Here is a 14,503-nt window from a genome sequence, read left to right on the forward strand (position 1 = left end):
AATGGTGTCATTCACACAGGTTCAAACCCAAGGTTTGACCTTAGCTGTGTAACACTGGACAAAGCATTTAGCATCGCTGCATTAGACCCTGAGCGGTAAGGGCATAACACAAAGCTACCTCAGAGGCTTGCTTTTGGATGCTTCAATAACTGCTAGCTGCAATCATCTTCATCTAAACCTTGATTTTTCTCTGGGCCTCATGGATAGAACTCTGCTTGAAAGAGTAACAGTTCTCATGGAACAAACGATTAAAATTTAAAATTTGCTCATTGAAGCCAACAATAGCTTTTCAATCACAGAAAAACATTTCTATTTCTTGCTGTATAAAATATATATTGTGTTCTTTCCATGCCAATGTGATTTTTATGTGAGAAATGAACCTTCAATTCATCTACGGAAAATTTTGACCTTCCTTAAGGCTAAGCAAATATAAGACCTAACATAACACCTAGTCAACCCTAAAACCACATTTGAGCTCTGCTTTCTCAGTTTTCAAAAAGAGCACTTATTTTATTGCTCTTTTTTCTGCTGGTTTTGTTCCTCCATTTGCTACTCCTGGGAATTGAACTCCAGAACCTTTTGTCTGTAACTTTACTTCCCACAGTTCTTATTTGGGCTACTTGACAATAATAACTGGTATGTTTTTCCTTGAGTCTTTAGAAATGTTTATACAAATTGTTAGTGCTGAATTCAATGATGAGTCAAGATATGGGAAATATGACTCTTGTCAGGGACCTGAGTTCCATTCCCAGCACCCATGTCAAGCAGTTCACAATTCCCTGTGCTTTCAGTTTCAGGGGAACCTATGCTTTCTTCTGAACCCCAAAGATACCTGCACTCATATGTGTACAAACCTACACACACACATATACATACATAATTAAAAATAAAATAATAAAATATGTATAACTCAATAGTTTTCATCAGAAAAAATAAAGTTGAATACATTATATTTCTTTAAGGGACACCTAAATGGCACTATCTTTTTAAAAAGAGAAATATTTCTCTCTAGAGTATATTTTCAGAATTGGGAAACAGATAATTAAGTTTTAATTTATAAGTAATGGCATATCTTAAATTCCAAATCCAGCCGCATGGCCCCTTTGAAGCAGCACAATCCAAAGCCAGCAAAAACTGCTTAGGGGTGGATATCAACACTTTGGCTCCTGGGACCTGAGAAGGTGCAGTAAATAGCACCGTGAACGAGTCTCTAGGTGCCTAGGAAGCATCTGTGCACAGTGGTATAAATGACAAAGCAAGCAAGTCATTTCATCTGTCGTCCCCGAAGTCAACCACCTACATCAGAGAGCAAGATATACACAGAAGCCGAGTTTCTTTCTCCTGGGTTGGCAGAGGCATTGCCTTTCCATCTGACTCAGAGCAGAAAAGATCTTGGGAGCAGATTAAGCCTGCCTGTTCTGCAGAGCTTGTTCCTGCGGCAGCGGGGTGATTCTCTGAGGCTGCCCTTCCAAGCTGTTTCCAACACCCATCTGGAACTGTTTACATGGGGGCAAACCTTCCTGTTTGCTTCTCTACATGACTGCTTGTAAGCTACCTTACCTAACGCTAATTTGTGGATGCAGGTAAATAAATGCATACCACTGTAGTGAGTAGAAGGGAGGCAAAGCATGGACCCCTTTAAAGTCCAACGTAATGTCTCGCAGGTCTCACAGGTGCACAAGTGAGCTTCTAGTCCACAGATTGCCTTGGAGCACTGAAGGCACCACAAGGTAGGCACAGACCTGGGCCTGCTGTCGGTCAGTTGGCAGCTGCTATCTTCACACGTCTAGATCTTGACTTTGTCATTTGCTAAACCAGTAGATTGTTCTAAGTTCTCAAAGGCCAGGCTATCTCTAAGTCAAAGAACCTATTATTTTTCCAAGTTCATTCATATCGTTGGCAGAATTCATTTCCTGGCTGTGATAGGACTGAACATCTCACTTTCCAGTGCTCGGTCGCTGCAGACAGCTCAGTTCAAGAGGCCATTTTAACATGTCTATTGTCGTTGTCCTTGGTCAACTCACGTTTAGACAGGCAAACTGGTGAGGCCTTGTGGTTACAGCTTTTGACATTACTAAGAGACACAAACTCACAGCAAAATTCCCGATTCTCTGGTTTTTAAAAACTTTCCATTTCCTTTTTCTGCAATGATCACTGAGCCTTGAGTGCAGAAATGCTCTTACAGATATATCCCTTGGAACTGGGCTCCACAGCTCTGCATTTTGGTTGGTTGTGACTTTCTATAATAACCTTGTCTGTTACAAGAAGAAGTTTCCTTGATGACAGATGAGAACCACACTTATCTGTGACTATAAAAAGATAGTAACTCTCATTTTCTTTAAATATTTGACTTTGCTATCTCTCATGTTTATAAACATTACTTTAAGGGTGTAGATATTTCTGTATAATCTCAAATTTTCCCTTTATTAGCTATCTGATATGAGGACAAATGATTTAGCTTAAGTTTTGTCACATTTTAATAGGTATAATGACAATACACGAATCTTCTGCCAGTGAGAGATTTGATGGCCTAATTTGTTATAAGTCAGTTTGAACAGTGTTCAGCATTTGTCAATGCTCAATATTTCTTATACTGACCATGTGATACTTTCAAACCAAACCATCTTTTTGACCAGTTTGATAAGTATGGAATTTATAAATAGATTGTAAATTTTCTTTGATTCTTCTATAAATAATGACCATTACTTTTACATCTTTTTGTATTCTTAACATCTTAGCTATTATAGTTAATAATGTCTGACCAGGACTTTTTTATACTACTAATTACCACAAATATTTTGCCTTTCTCCTGAATTTAATATTAAATATTTCCAATATTTATGCAATTTATGAAGATAAAATTGAAACATTTAATTAAGGAAAAAACTTTCTATTTTATATAGTCTCAAGAAAGTGAATTATCAATTGTCCTTTTTTATACTATTTCTATAACATCTATTTCTTAAAATTTAAGGAGTGTAATTTATAAAATGAGACTTATTATTGAGATGTATTCTTTTTAGCCTATATAGCAGTATAGTTTAAATCTATGGAATATTTTTATGCTTCATTTATTTCTTTTTCCAATCTCTTCTTGAGTTTATGTTTAAATAATTTGATTTTGAACTAGTTTTTGAGATTGTATTAAAATAAGGCATTGCTTCGGCTAGTAACCTCACTTATAAAGTCTTAAATCTTAGAAAAACCTGAGTCTCAAAAAGTCAAAAAATGCATATGCACACACACACGCACACACACACCATGAAGTTGTGTTTACATTGACCACATCTATGCATGGGCCTACATGTCCCAGAGATAAATGCACAAGAGAGGATGGAAAGATTGTAAGAACCAGAGGTGGTGGTTAACTTCAAGGGAACAGCATTTTCCAGACAGAAGCATTTGCAGACTTACAGAGACTGCAACAGCAGGCCCAAGACCTGAACAAGCTCATGCCAGACAAAATCACAGCATGAGAGAAGAGGAAAGGGCAGAAAGTCCCACACCTAGACAAGAAGCTATGGAAGCTATGCACAGATGATAGCTGATGGAAGAGAGGAAATCAGCTTTCCTCGATGAAGTGACACTAGTTATATCAACTAGACTCCAATGTTAGCTAATACTTTTTATGTTGTACAATATATGTCATTAGAGCTTCAGTTCTTTTTCCTGGAAACTGTGTGACTTTGGGCATGTCATTTTCTAAGTTGTGGGGTCATCATCTGTAAAACTGAATAGAAAATTGTGTCTAAGCTTTAAACATGTACTTCTGTGACCATTACTTCAAATCAGTTGGTTTATTTAAGGAAAACGTTTTACTAAATCCTGACTCTTGAACTGTTGAATGAAACATTTTCATAATGTTTTTATTCATAAAGTGCATTAAAATGCTGGGAGAAATGGTTTTCTATGACCCTGGGATTACACTTTACATTGCATTTAAACTTAAAAGCTGAGTTTGCCGCTAAACTATTGGGAATAAAAGTAGACATCTGCTCATCCTAAAGATAAGTTTATAGTAACAAGAATGCCTGGGTCCATTGGTTTAAAAGATGCTGTCAACATGGTGTCTAAGTGTACCCTAGTTGCATGAACTCTAATCATTTGGGTTTGATTTTGTTTTTCTTCTTGAATAAAAGATGTTTAAAGGCAGCAATTGTTATATATATTCCCAGAATCTAACAATAGCTACATGAAATGATGTTGGTCTAGTTGTTTCTGTTGGCTAATATAAGATTGCATCTTAAATATTATCAGATTATCTAGCAAGAACCTTTTTAAAATAACCCATTATTACCTGATTTTACATATGAAAATGTAAAAGGAAAAGCAGACTACATAATTGATTCATTAAGACAGAGTGGCAGAATCAGGGTTCCTTTTAATGTTTTAATTTTTAAAACCTAACGTCAACCCCTAAGTTTTTAATCACCATAGCATCAGCCTTTATTGTATATTATGATAGGTAATGTGGGTGAACTTACATCCATTGGCAACCATGAGAAGGTAATAGGAATATCTTCTTTAAAGGAAACACTCTGGGTGGTGAAGAAGAAAGATGGCGTAAGCTATGGTTAGGAAAATGTGGGAGATGATAGCTTGATTCTATCCCAGAATATCTGTGAATATTCCTTAGGAAAAAAAAAGTCCCTAAGTCATTCCCGATCATCTGTTCTTTCCAAGTGTGAAAATGGCCCCATGTCCATGGTGTAGAGTTAATAGTGATTCCTCTACTGAAAAGTATCAAATGCACCAAAGTTGTCAAGAGGATGGATTACAGGCAGTGATTTAGTGACAAAGTGTGGTGCTCAGAATGGCAGAAGACATGATGAGTGAATAAGAACTGAATGCCAGAAGTTCATGAAATTCTCTCCTGCTCATGATGAAAAGGCCAAGTTATTCTTTTTCTTTTCCAAGTACCTGACTCTCTCCAGTTCTCCAAGTGGGAAAACTACTTCTGTATTATAAAACTCCCTGAGAGTTTTCTAACATAAAACACCAGAAAAATGAAAATTGTAGAGCAATAGACTATATAGCTCATCAGAAAAATCCCACAAATGTATATGGCTCACTTTTTTGAGTTTACTAGTTGTTCTTTGAATACCTTTTATGTTTTCACTAAAATATAGGTTCCATGAGGCTGTACATACCCCTCATGGAAGCCTGTTTCCTCCTGCCTTCCAAGACAAGGTCAGATCCTCCCCACACATAGATATCTCCTGAAAACTGCAAGAAAAAAAGTGCTTTTAGATTTACTTTTCCAGAATTGCCATTAAGGAAGCTTTTATTAAATTTTTGTTACATTACTTGATTTGCCCTTTTAATTAAGGAACTCACAATGATTACATCATTACTTGGCTGTAAGAACTGTGACTTAATTGGAGAATAAATGTCAAAAAAAAATGTTCTCACAACTAATTCAAAACAAAAAGACTTTTAGCCTCAATAAAATTTAGAATTCCTTTGGAGGATAGAATAAAAACAATTACTTTAGTGCTTTATAAAGGAATTCATATAAAAACAATGCATTCTTTTTAATTAAATGATATCTCCTTAAAATAGGTTGTATAATATACCAAAAAACAATGTGTGAATTCAAAATATCTCAATAAAGAAAAGAAAATGAATTTGAAATGGTAAGGCTATATCCATTTTCTGGGACACCAAAGGGAATGTTGGGGGCATACCCATTTTCTAGGACACCAAATGGTTTTGCTTTTGAAAATGGTATGCTTCTTTTTATTTTATCTGCTCACCAGCGTACATATACTTGCAGCACAATTGTAAGGTACTAGCACATAATTATCTTCATTTGTATATACTGGAACTCCCACCTTCATAAAAAGGCCAATAAATATAAATAACTCAGGTCCACATTTAATACTCAGAAGCTCAATCAGGTCACAGAAGATGCCTACTCCTTGCATGGCTATCTTGATTTTTCTCTTCTTAAAATCATGAGAAACACATGAAACCCATCTAAGCAGAAATCTCCAGCTGATAGTTCCCATGAATTTGTGAAGTATTTATAGCTACTGGATTTGTTATAATGAAGAAGACTCTCTGTTTTAGAAAGGCCCCTGTTGTGGAACAATGTTCTTGTACCCTGGAAAGATTCATCACTTGTATTAGTTTAACAAAGCACTGATTGACCAGTAGCCAGGCAGGAAATATAGGTAAGGTGAACAGACTAAGAGAAATCTGGGAAGAAAAGAAGACAAAGAGTCAGTCGCTAGCCAGTTGCAGAAGAAGCAAGATGAGAATGCCTTGTGAGAAAAGGTACCAAGCCAGGTGGCTAGACATAGATAAGAATTATGAGTTAATTTAAGTTGTAAGAGCTAGTTAATAATAAGCTTGATTGTTATCAATTATAATAGTTTATAATTAATATAAGCTTCTGTGTGTTTCTTTGGAACTGAACAGCTACAGGACCAGGTAGGACAGAAGCTTTCATCTACAAATGACATCCAATGTTCGGCAACTACAACCACATAAAACATGAGAGAGCTTGGGAACAAATTCTAGACACAAAAGAACAGAGCATGGCTTCTTGGTCACAACATTTTCTCATATGGGCTCTGTTTGCTAGAGGCAAACAGAAGCATGGCTCCTTTAAGAGAGGCTTCCTGATTGAGATTAGTGACAAAAACTTCACAGTTCTTTTAAGAAGACCTACCACCAAACATTTAAGTAGTGTTTAAGAACAGCCTGCAGTGTGCTTGTTGATGATGGCATGGACCTAAAAAATCCACCGAGTTGTGGCAATAAATGTGGTTCCCACATTTCTAATGGCTTCCTTCATGCTAATAAAGCTAGACAGTCAGGAAGCTAAGGGATGGGGAAAAGTCAAACACCAAAGCCACAGCTTTAAATCCCAACAATGCCACTTAACATACTAAAGACTCATGTGCTCAGAAAAAGATAGAGATTTGTGGTAAGGACAGATTCAGATAGGGAAAAAAATTCTAAACAGCTTATGGTGTGTTTAAAAATATACATAGGCTTAGGAGAGAAAAGAGAAAGGGTAGAGGAAGTCATTAGAAAATAAAATAGAGTAGCTGGGCATGGTGGCACACAATTTAATCCCAGCACTTGAGAGGCAGAGTCAGGTAGAGCTCTGTGAATTTGAGGCCTGCCTGGTCTACAGAGTGAGATCCAGGGCAGCCAAAGATACACAGAAATACCTTGCCTCAAAAAACAAAAATTAAAAATAAAAACAAAAATAAAAGAAATTGAGTTTTATAAAGCCACATAAAGATGCAAAAATCACAGTGAGTCTGTATACTGTATGTTATTGTAATGGCTTTGAATTGTTTGACTGCTAAGGAAAGATCAACAGCTGCTAAAAGACATTTGATTATAAATGCTGCTAAATTCATCCAACCTATATATTTTGAAAATGCCTTGACTTCAAAATTTATGTCAAAAGATACATCACTTTGGAGAGGAGGTTTTGCTTTTGTTTCCACAGGAAATGAGAGACTGTGAATTAATTCTTGGTAAAGAAAAATAAGGTTTGATCAAGGAAGATTTTCTGAAATATCTTCAATGGGAATAAATAGCCCAAATGATCTAACATTTCAGAGCACCTCTGTTGCAGTTTTCTCTGAGTTCTGCATCCAGAACAGCCTCAAGACTACTGGTTGAGATGATACAGACAGGCTCACAGAATACTCCAGTCAGTACTTGACCATAATCCTAAATTTTCTTTTGGTCCCCATAAGATTATCAGTACCCCCAATCAGCAGGAAATATTCTAGAACACTATACCAATATTCTCCCCCAAAAATGGATTATGGATGTTCATCTTTGTTTAGAGTATTGGTTACTAGTTTTTATGGACAATGGTCAGGAAAAAACTAAAGACATAGCAGTATTATTTGTAATAGCCAGAACCTGGAAACAACCTAGATGCCCTTCAATGGAAGAATGGATGAAGAAAGTATGGAATATATACACATTAGAGTACTACGCTGCGGTAAAAAACAATGACTTCTCGAATTTTGCATGCAAATGGATGGAAATAGAAAACACTATCCTGAGTGAGGTATCCCAGACCCAAAAAGATGAACATGGGATGTACTCACTCATAATTGGTTTCTAGCCATAAATAGGGTTCACGGAGTCTACAATAGGCGAATCTAAAGAAGCTAAGTAAGAAGGTGAACCCAAGGAAAAACATATAGTTATCCTCTTGGATAAGGGAAGTAGACAAAATTGCCGGGGAGAAAAGTGGGATGTTGGGGGTGGGGTGGGATGGGGGTAAGGGGAGATGGGGAGAGAAAAGGTAGAAGGGAAGGAGGGGGGACTTGGGGAAACAGGAGGATCGGGATAAAGGAAGGTTGGATAGGGGAGCACGGAACCCCATTTCTTAGTTAAAGGACCCACTTTAGGATGGGCAGGAGACTTGACCCTAGAGGGGCTCCCAGGTGCCCAAGCTGAGGCCCCCAGTTAGTTCCTTGGGCAGCTGAGGATAGGGAACCTGAAATGACCCTATCCTAGAGCAATACTGACGAATATCATGCATATCATCCTAGAACTTTCATCTGGCGAGGGATGGAGATAGAGACAGAGACCCACACTGGAACACTGGATAGAGCTCCCAAGGTCCCAATGAGGAGCAGAAGGAGGGAGAACATGAGCAAAGAAGTCGAGACCACGAGGGGTGCACCCACCCACTGAGACAGTGGAGCTGATCTACTGGGAGCTCACCAAGGCCAGCTGGACTGTTACCAAAAAAAGCATGGGATAAAACTGGACTCTCTGAACATGACGAACAATGAGGGCTGATGAGACGCCAAGGACAATGGCACGCGGTTTTGATCCAATGCAATATACTGGCTTGGTGGGAGCCTAGCCAGTTTGGATGTTCACCTTCCTAGATATGGACGGAGGGGGGAGGACCTAGGACTTACCACAGGGCAGGGAACCCTGACTGCTATTTGGACTGGAGAGGGAGGGGGAGAAAAGTGGGGGGAAAGGGAGAGGGGTCGGAGGAGGGGGAGAAGAATGGGAGGAGGGGGAGGGAAATGGGAGGCTGGGAGGAGGTGGAAATTTGTTTTTTTTTCTTTCTTTTCTTTATTCTCCTTTTATCAATAAAAAAAATTAAAAAAAAAGAGTCCTTGTTTTGAAAAGAAACAAAGGAGAAATGCAGTGGGATAATGTTCTTGTACACTGTACAGAATTGCCACTCATATTAGTTTAATAAAATGCTGATTTGCCAGTAGCCAGGCAGGAAATATAAAAGGGATGAGCAGACTAAGAGAATTCTGAAAAGAGGAAAAGCAGAGTCAGTAACCAACCAGATGCAGAGGAAGTGAGGTGAGAATAATTTACTGAGGCAGGTGGTTAACATAGATAAGAATTATGGGTTAATTTAAATTGAGCTAGTTAGTAATAAGCCTGAACTAATAGGCCAAACAGTTTATAATTAATATAAGCTTCTGTTTGCTTCTTTGGGACTGAATGGCTACAGGATTCTGCAGGACAAAAACTTCCATCTACAGCCTACCTTCAATTTACTCTCTCCTCTTGTTCTTAGTAACAGTTAAAGTATTGTTTACATATAGAAATACAGATTCTTCAGAATCCCAAACTACAAAACACATTACTTAAGGAAAGGTTTCCATTTCTAAGGTACTAAAGTCCACTGCGTCTCTCCTACATAATGGTGGGACACAAGCCAGATACATGATGAATGCCAGGAAATTCAGAGCAGTTGATTTGAGAAGCCTGTTGTAATATATGTCTTGTCAAGCCACATAGTCTAGTGGCTACATGCACCAAGGTGCTGTACTAAGAGAGAAGCATTCATGTATCAACAGGAAACGTTGTGAAGTGACCTATGAATAGAGTGCATCATCTAGTGACGAGCAATACAAGGATACGATAGGACTGCTGAAATATTCTTATATCTTCATAGAATTTGGTCTGCTACTGAGCAAAGATAAGACAACTCCGTGCAATTAACAATGATTTCTCAAAGGGATTGAAGAAAGATAAGCTTGATCTTCTTCTGTGTCCATTTCTTTACTTATAAACTATTAGCAAAACAAATGAGAATTATCTTGAGAGTCAGCAGGATAAAGTGGGGAGTTGAAGCGACAGCACATTCAGATGTTCCTGTCCAGGTCCTATCCTGAAGTACTGACCAGATATATGTCCGTAAGGAAGCTGTTCACCCACTGTGTGCAATAATGGCTTTGCTCACAAAGCACTAATAATATAAACTGGTTTCAGTCTCTCAACCTTGTTGTAAGAACTTAGTAAATTAAAATAGATAACATATTTAAAAGAATGCTGGGTGACAGAAAATGAAGCACTTTATCAATACCAACAGTGAGTCTTAAGGACCTCTTCTAACTACAATGCACACCTTTCATGGTACATGTCAGATCCTGAATCAAAACTGATCTCCGCAATTTGGAAAATGGAGCATATTATGTTTTAATTCTTAATGTTCTATATATTTCTTAGAAAAACAGCAAAGTTGCATAAGACACAGTTCTTAGATACAGGCTTGAACCTAACTTGGGATAATTGGTTAGCACAGATCAAAAACCACAAATGGGATGAGGACATCTCACTGCGAATGTCGGTATGACTACTAATTATGCGTGTGGTCTTAGGCAAGGTGTTTGCTTTCCCTGAGTCTTCTTAGCTTCTTCATCTGAATTATTTTTCATTCTGATCCTGGTTTTTATCTCCTCTACTTCTTGACTAGTAAGATGGGTAGAAATGTGTGACCCGCTGAGGTAACATCATGCAGGGAATATTTTAAACTAGTATTTTGATGTGGGATTTCCCTCTGTATTCTTGGATACTGTTAATCAATAAAGATACTGCTTTGGACCTATAGCAGGGCAGAATTTAGCTAGGAAGAGAAAACTAAACTGAATGCTGGATGGAAGAAGGTGAGGTCAGAGAAGCCATGGAGCCTCTAGCAGAGACAGATGCTGGGAAGTTTACCTGGTAAGCCACAACCACATGGCGATACACAGATGAATAGAAATGCATTAAATTAATACCAAGAGTTAGTCAGTAAGAAACTAGAGCTAATGGGCCAAACAGTGGTTTAAATAATATACTTTCTGTGTGATTATTCCAAGTCTGAGCAGCTTCCCTCCAACAGTATTTCCATGCAAAATACCTTAGAGCTATAAAAGTTGATTCTGAAAACAGTTTTTTGTTAGGAGAAATTCCTCTCTCTAGTTTAGAATTTAAATGACTGGCACTTTGGAAATTTATGTAGCTCTCATCAAAATGAGAGTGTAAAGGGGAGCAATTGAGCACCTGCTAAGTGGATATGAAATGGGTTGCCTAGTCAACGTGGGAATTTAAATGACTTCTTGTCTTTCCCAGTAGCTTATATTTATCTGCACAGGATCAATGGATGTAAATGTCAATATAGATGGAGGACACAATCTCCATGCCCCACCCCTCACTGAGAGGAGTCAGTGGCCACTGGTAGCAGCTGGAGAAGGGAAAACCTGCTGTTTTTTAAAATATGTGATCATGGGTAGATTCCCTAAGCTCCAATGGGTAGCCTCCATGTACGTGTGTATAGGTAGCACTAATTGGACTCAGTGGTCCACAAGAAAAAAATATAAGAATATGTACATGGGAAGGAACTGTATTGGGGAAACATGGGGGGAATCTTGAGAGATGAAGTGGGAGGTAAAATAATCTTTGTCTCAAGCTGCTTATCTTAACATCCCTTGTGATCACTGACTAGTGTTGATTTTCCACTTTAAAATGACTTCCAAAGTAGAATAAAATGGGGTGACAATCACTTGGTTTTTGTACCATGCAGTTATTATGCACTTCCTCACTCTATTTTTCATGAAAAATACCTACACTCAGTAATTATACACAAAAGAAAATAAAACTGCAAAGTCATGACCATACACCCAGAAAAGAATTCCATCCTATACTCTCATCCTTTCTTGTTCTCTTGTTGGGACTGCCTTTTAAATTCAGATCTTTAATTTAGAAAGTAAATGGGGAACATTCATTTTCTGCCTTAAGGCCAAGGGCATGTCATCTAATCGATGGAACCCGTATCATCGTTATCCAAACAATTCCAGTTGAGCTGAAATGCAGAAGCTTATATTATTTATAACACTAAGGCAAATAGATGAGAAGGTATATTCTTAATCCCAGTAGTTCTATTAATTCTTGATGGCTGTATGTCCCTAAGCAAAGCTACCCCACCTCAACTGAAATAGTATGACACTTGTTAGACCTGTTGTCTAACTGATTTCAAGCTGACTCATCATTATAGTAAAAATTGGCTTACAAAAAAAGGTGTTTGACTTTTATAGTTCTAGAGTCTGGAAAGCCCAAAGTTAAGGTGCTGACTGACACATTTGATTTTCCTAGGAACCTGATCCCTGATCTTATTTTATAAGGACAACAAAAGCATTCATTCATCAGGTCTCTTCTATCATAAACAAATTATCATCCAAAGACCCCACCTCCACAATCTAGTGGGGATTATCATTTCATATATGAAGTTGGAGAAAACACAAATTCTATCTAAATCACCCGTTAGTATAACATATGTTCCTAAAACCTAATAACAAGATGGACATGGAAGGATTGCAGTATCTGATGTATTTTTCAAAGTAATAGAGTAGAGATAAAATGAAAGCAGAGAGTGGGAACACTCGAGGCAGAAGGATTCAAACAAGTACTAAACTGGTGGAGCTAGGGAAATAACTAGCCAGAGGAACTTGAAACCAAAGTGAAGGATACAAGCTTTAGCTACATTTCTGTTGCTGTGAAAAAAACAAAAAAAAACAAAAAAAAATATGACAAAGTCAACTTTTAAAAGAAAGCATTTAACTTGGGGATCATGGCTACAAAGGGTAATAGAAATCCTGGACCAACATGATGCGGAACATGGCAGCAGGCAGGCAGGCATAGTGCTTGGACAGTAGCTGAGAGCTGAAATCTGATCCACAGACATGAGATAGAGAGCAAGACACTAACTGGAAATGGCATGGGCCTTTGAAATCAAAGCCCAACCCTAGTGACTCAACTGCTTCAACAAGACCACATCTCCAAATCCCTCCTTTCACCAAGGCTCACCATTCCCCAGCAGATAAGCATAGCCATGTGCTTATGGACAGCACTCACTAGACTCAGAGGGTTTACATATGAACACATTTATTAACAATTTTAAAAGGAGACCACGAAGTTGTAAATGAGATTGAATGGAAGTCCTAGAGGTAGATGAAGGGGAGAGATGAGCTCATATGATCAAGATACATTGTATACAGGTATGACATTTTCAAAGAATAATTTTCTTAGAGTATTCTCAGTGTTTTGAAGAAGAGCTTCATGAACATGTCTTCAAAGAATTAAGGAATTCCCAGTGCTATCGATGTTTATTCCCTTCTCTTAGAATCCTAGGAGGCTACAAGAATAAGGACATAAGAACAACAATGATACCAGAGGGGATACTGTGTAAGCCATCAGAGAGCATTATGTAGAACCACTTCTAAGAGTATGTCTTGGTTTTTTGTTTATTTATTTTATGTCACAGGTTAAAATGAACAACATCTGATGGGAAACTGACACTGGGTCTCTTGTACAAACAATGTAGGCTACTTATAACTCCTCCATATCATACCCAAGAGAAAGCAGATCTTTTAAATTCCGAGTAAAAGGTTTATGTGGAGTAAATGTGTTGACTGCTCTTTGTTCTGAACATCCGCCTTATTATTTTTAGGTATATCATGTCTTTTGGCTACTGTCCAGATCCCTATTATTACATCTTAAACTTACTTCCCTTTAAACTACATGAACAAATTTAAACCAGCCAAGCAGAAATAAATGATCACCCCAGAAATGGAATCAGTGTTACTAAATCTGCACATAGTGATTATAGATAGAAAAATTCCATCGTTGCCATGACAATGCCGCAACGTCTTTTGATTTTATTTCATAAAATAACAAAATGGGCATCTAATAGAGATGTCTAATTGTCTTTCACTCTTGGTTTTGCTCAACAGTGTAACATACTCTTTGCAAAGCATGGCATTAAAATCGCTGTCACCACCTCTCTTTAACATATTTTATATTCATGCTTTGCACAAATTCTGGAAAAAAATGTTTTTAGCCAAACTATGGGAAGTTAAGACCTACCTGGCTTAGAGGAACCAACTTGGAGTCTGCCTGGCACTGTCAGAAGTCCTGATTGAACCTAGCCAATGAGGGTCGACCACATGATCTTAACGGATCAGAATGCTTGGATGCTGAGGAGAATATGTAAGTTTTCCTTCATTGTTAAATAAATAAGTCTGCTGTATGCCTTCTTGCCTTCTCCTTGACCCTCAATGTCTGAGACTTTGACATTGCACCTTCTCCCCTCTTCCCCAGAGGAAGACGTTAGGGCCCAGCAACACTAAGCTTCCCGAACATTCATTTTGTTTCTGCTTAATGAGGCAGGAGAATGTTAAGCAAATGTGAATTGTTTGACTTTCAATAAAATAGTTAT

The sequence above is a fragment of the Microtus pennsylvanicus genome, chromosome 1 (assembly GCF_037038515.1).
Source record: "Microtus pennsylvanicus isolate mMicPen1 chromosome 1, mMicPen1.hap1, whole genome shotgun sequence".
Taxonomy (NCBI): domain Eukaryota; kingdom Metazoa; phylum Chordata; class Mammalia; order Rodentia; family Cricetidae; genus Microtus; species Microtus pennsylvanicus.